Source organism: Dermacentor silvarum, chromosome 1 (genome assembly GCF_013339745.2).
Source record: "Dermacentor silvarum isolate Dsil-2018 chromosome 1, BIME_Dsil_1.4, whole genome shotgun sequence".
NCBI classification, from domain to species: domain Eukaryota; kingdom Metazoa; phylum Arthropoda; class Arachnida; order Ixodida; family Ixodidae; genus Dermacentor; species Dermacentor silvarum.
In genome coordinates this window covers 195,859,181-195,864,486 of record NC_051154.1, presented here as the reverse complement: position 1 = coordinate 195,864,486, position 5,306 = coordinate 195,859,181, and the positions used below count along the sequence as shown (strand labels likewise).

Here is a 5,306-nt window from a genome sequence, read left to right as displayed (position 1 = left end):
AATGTGAAGCAATCCACGAACATCATGCGCGAAGTGAAGAACACAAAAAGCTCTCTGCGCCGAACAGCACAATGCGACAAATGTTAACTTACGGCTGAAGTGACAAGTACATGAGCAATTTGCAAAGTAATGAAGGGAAAAAAGAACGTAATGAAGGCATTCTTACCAAGCAGCAGCCAAGCAGACAGACACGTTCTGGCAGGCGAACCCAGCAAAGACCACGCAGACGTTATCGCACATCTTTTGTAGCGTCGCCTTGCCTGATCACACCATGGCCGATATTTTGTAGCGATGCGTTATTCTTAATACTAGCATAGAGAAAGAAATTCAACAAGAGGGGACACTCGGCAAAAACTGGCAACAGGAAACACGTCACCATACGTCACGCTATACTTTTGACACCGAACGTTAGCTGCCGCGAGCATCGAAAAAAAAAAAGAAAGTGAACTTAAGTTAACAGGCATTGATTTATTTTTTTAATTACTTGCCGCGAAAACTAAAACGTTCTGCGTATAAATGAACTTAAGCTTTGCGACTAGGTCAATGACGCGCCAGATACATGCGTCATCCGCCAGACACTCCCCCGAAGCCAGCGAGGATGGCTGCGCGCGCGTTTGCGCGCTCGCGCGCGGCGACCCGTCTGTCTCCTTCTTTTTTTTTTTTTTTTTTTTCTTTTTTAACTGTAACCTGGTTTATTGGGCTCTCGGCGTATTCTTGCGTTCCTTCTGCACTGGGACAAGACACCACTGCACTATTGGACTACGGCAAGGTGAGAAATCTTGTTTCACAGTCTACGACGCAATTAGGCTTATACGGCACGGGACCGAGACTTAAGACGCAATTAGCGAAAAACAGCTCGGCCATCCTGGCGCAGTTAATTTGAGTTAATAAATCGTGCTGAGACATGTTTCCTACGCTTCCTATGGGAAGATTGTAACTTATTTCGGTTTTTGAGCCACACTGGCCGCACAGGGCGCCGTGTCGCAGTTAGCGAGAACTCAGCCGTGGTGCATGTGTAGTCTAGTGCATCTTGCTAGAAGTTTGTGCCGCTTTCTCTGACGCCAGACATTACTGAAAAAGTAATTTCGTTACTTTCTGGGGTACTTTTGAGGCACGCTGGCCGCACAGCGCGCTGTGACGCAGTTAGCGATAAGCAGCTCGGCCGTGGTGATAAAGTTAGTTTGGCGTGTAATGAATCTTAGAGGGACAAGTCTGTGACGTTTTTGGTGGCTCCGCAACAACATATACCTTCTTTCGGTACTCAGGCCTGTTGAAAACGCGATGGGCGATTGCCAAGAGTGATAACATGGGGTGTGCTGCTGGCGCCGGCAGAACGCGCGAACGACGAACATATCAGAAACTTGTAATTCGAAAATTAAGTCTTCTAAAGGACTGAAAAAAGGCATTGCACCCACGCATTTGTCTTGAGTGCCTGTTGCGTCCGTCTCTATGTATGTAGCGTACCGTCACGTCGCCCGAGGCCAAGTTTTGGAAACGCGAAGTCGCTCGTGTATTTGTGCTGCCAAAGTGCAGGAAATAATGCCCGGAAATGGGGGAACGCTTGGAAATCAGATGTTTTCATATATGTTTGGGATGAGTCGGGTATTTTCTACGCCATGTATGTAAAAGCGAATTGCTTTTGTTTGTAATGCCGCCCATTCACCGCTTTCGCACGTTTCGCCTCTACACGCAGTATTCCTATGTCTAAATACCAAAATGACTCATGCTTGTAACATGCTGTTACGTGCTTGAAAATGTAACATGCTCGCAATTTACTTTTTTTTTTCAGCTGGTGCCGTCCGGTGGAGCTTCATACAGGAACTACTGCCTTACCTGCTGGTGTCACAACGTTGGATGAACGCACAAAAAGCGCGGAACGAGCTTTTATATAGAGCAAAATAAATATTTCCTCATTGCACAAAAGGTCTTGCGTCTACTTTGTGAAATTGCACGTGGCACAGATTCGATGGGACTTTACGAGATCGTTCGCAATCATTTTTACTTAATAATAAACCGATTCTGCACGAAGAGCAAAAAAAAAAAAAAGAGGGGGGGGGGGGGGGGCGCCGCCGGCGTGCTAGCTTACGTTCAAAATACGCGCGCCCAAAACCGAAACCGGAAGTGATGTAAGTGATCGACACCGACCGCTTGGCACACTGCAGTCAAATCGGCCGCTGGGCCCTATGGGAGTGTCCCCTCTTGTTGAATTCCTTTCTCTATGATACTAGTCTTATCATCCACCGCTCACGGCCGGCTGATCCCGTTGATAACGTCTACGTCTACAGCCACATAGACAAGTAGACGTATAGTGCACTATAGAAAAGTTACTACAATAGATAAGTAGTACGCGCGTTCCCTTGGAGACAAGGAGTGTTGTATTGCCATCTAGCGGGCGGCATGAAGCTGCGTAGCTCGGCCGCTTTTAGGCTCGAGTGGCCACTCTTGTAATCCGTATGTTACTCTATGCGCTGGCTTCGGAGGAGTGTCTGGCGGATGACGCATGTATCTGGCGCGTCATGGACCTGTGGCTAGGTAAGGCAAGGAAAATAAGTCTCAAAGCTTAAGTTTATTTATACGCAAAACGTTTTAGCTTTCGCGGCAAAGATTTAAAAAAATAAATCAATGCCTGTTAACTTAAGTTCACTTTCTTTTTTTTTTTCGATGCTCGCGGCAGCTAACGTTCGGTGTCAAAAGTATAGCGTGACGTATGGTGACGTGTTTCCTGTTGCCAGTTTTTGCCGAGTGTCCCCTCTTGCTGAATTTCTTTCTCTATGTCTACTGTCTGAATTTTTTTAATAAAGTTTTTTCCTCCTCCTCTCGTGATCGAGTTGCCGAGCGCCGTGCGAGAAGGACGGAGCAGCAATACAAGCGGCGGCAGGCCGACCGCGAGTCGACCTATATATTAAAAAGTAGCGCCATCCACTTCCCTCCTTCTATCGCGCCTCGATCGCGACCAGCGCGATCGAGGCGCGATATCGACAGTGGCGCCGCCTGCGTCGGGCCTTCCGTGGCAGACGACAGCTAACGCGCTACCAGAGGAAATCCGAGGAAAACTTCGATCGCGCCCTGCGGAGAAGTTTTTGAGGCGCGATTTTGCTTCGTCAGTTAGTAACTGGCCTTAATAATGCCGTTTTGGAAGTAGCAACGCGACGATGCGAGACGGCGCAAATATCAAGTGTGCAGCAAGCGTTTGACCACGCCGGATGGTAAACAAAAAAAGCCTTTTGCCCTCGGCTTGTCGGTTGCGGCAACTTAAGGCGCAGCAGCATGTCATCACAACGAAGTTCTTGTCCCTATCACGTTTGATCCGTTTGTGCGTACAGCACTTTCGTCGCACAGGCCCGACAATGGCAGTCGGAGCGCGCTGGAAAGAAAAAAAATATACAAAAGCGCAACGCGTGCTTCCACGTGACACGGATTGGCCAATGGGGGAGCGGAGGAGGCTGGGGAGAGCAGGAGGCAGCAAGGAGGAAACGCCGGGGTGAGCGCGGTGGCGGCAAGATCTAAGAATGGCGCTACTTTTTATATATAGGGGCATTAGAGTCGACCGACCCATTAATCGTCGCATCTGCAGATCGCTGTCAAGATACGGCACGCGCCGCTGCGCTAACTGCGCAGTTGCTACCAGAGTACAAGCTGCCCGCCTCCCTCCCACGCTGCCTTCCTGTTTTCCTCCCTTGCGGCGGCTCACCGTCTCACGCTTTCACTCGCACATACTGCATACGGCGCGTGGGGACGATGTTATCGCCCTTGGACTCCACACGGCTCTGACCTTTGTATGCGCTGTGCATTCGGCCGCTCAGTTTCCGTTGAAGCGACCGCACGAACCTTCGCTCGCTGCGGCGGCTGCGCTTGCTGCCAACATTTTGACAGTGGTTGTCTGCGGTCATCGAGTGTGATCCATTCATGTTTGCTTGTGCGCGCTGACACCACGCTTGTTAATTCAGTTAGTAAGTGAATGTGTCCAAGTTTATGCAGCCGATAAAACTACTATAATTGCTCTCTACTAATTTGCTATCGCAATTGATGCTTCGCCTTTGGGGCGAAACTGCGACATTTTTTTTTAAATCGCTTACCGAACGAACAGGCGTATCTTATACAACGGTGCGACTTATATACGTTTTTTTTTTAAATTGCCGTTTTGAAGGGCAGCGGAGGCGAACGGTTCGTACAGCCGCGCGATTCACCGCAACTCTGAAAATTAGATTCATCATCATTATCTGCCTATTTTATGTCCACTACTGACGGCCTCTGTGAGTGATCTGCGATGACCTCTGTCTCTTAACTCTGCAACACTAGGGACGCAGAAAGACAGCCGGGCAAGGAAGACAGAGCGCATGAAGTTAGCAGCCATCCCTGGTCGAACTTTATCATTGCACCAACCAGTGATTGCACCAACCGTCTTATACAAAGGTGCGACTTATAGACTGGAAAATACGGTAGTTAACTTAATTAGTGAATTTCTGTTAATTATTCGATTATGCATTTCCATTTCTTGTGCAACTAATGTCCGCGTCTTTGAGTAGACCAGCTCATGAACTAGAATTGTGCTATCTGCCATAGGCAACCTTTAAGAATTTTTGAAAATGTTCGCTGAAACACCCTGTATATATATTTGCTGCTCATGACTCCCCCAGTACCTGCTGAGTCTTATCTCTTGCGCAATGAACATCCAATATATTTACACTTTCTTTCTTTGTACTTCTTTTGTGTGCTAAACCTTCCAACATGGTTTTTACAATTTTTCCCCTCCTTTTATAGGATTTGTATACGTATAGAGTGCATATGCACTATCTTGTTCACCTAAACTTATTTGTGTCCGCGCCTACTTGAACTGTGTTCTCTTGAATATGTATCCTGCCCCTTTCCTGCAACAGCCTCAAATGTGAGGCTAGCAGTATGTTCAAATAAATAAATAAATTACAACCCCCTCACAGCATGTCAGCCCGTACTTCGTTGATTGCTGCATAGGATATGCATAACGGCGACAGAACGGCGGAATAATTTACAGGCCGGAATGACAGGAATACTTATAGACTGGCGATACCTCGGTTATCTGCAAATTGAGCATACCTTGGACACTTTCCTGAACCATTTATCACTTAATTGAAGCAGCCTCTGTATCTAGTTTTCGCGCTTCCAAATGGACCCATGCACCTTGATAATACAGTAACACTGATGAGAGAGAAATATACTTTATTGTCTCAAAGACCGAACTCGGTGTCCGCAAGTAGGGGTGCGAAGGGTGGGCAAAGGCCTATAGTTCACATCCAAGTCCAGGATATTAATGTTGTTGAGAAGGACTC

At 47.5% G+C, this 5,306-nt stretch overlaps 1 long non-coding RNA gene across 1 annotated transcript; it reads left to right on the top strand.

The window, feature by feature from the left end:
• The first annotated feature begins 315 nt into the window (after window positions 1-315).
• LOC125942719 (uncharacterized) lies at window positions 316-1,923 on the top strand. The gene is made up of 2 exons (XR_007465319.1): window positions 316-769; window positions 1,790-1,923. It is a non-coding gene; the product is annotated as an uncharacterized LOC125942719 (long non-coding RNA).
• The last annotated feature ends 3,383 nt before the right edge of the window (window positions 1,924-5,306 follow it).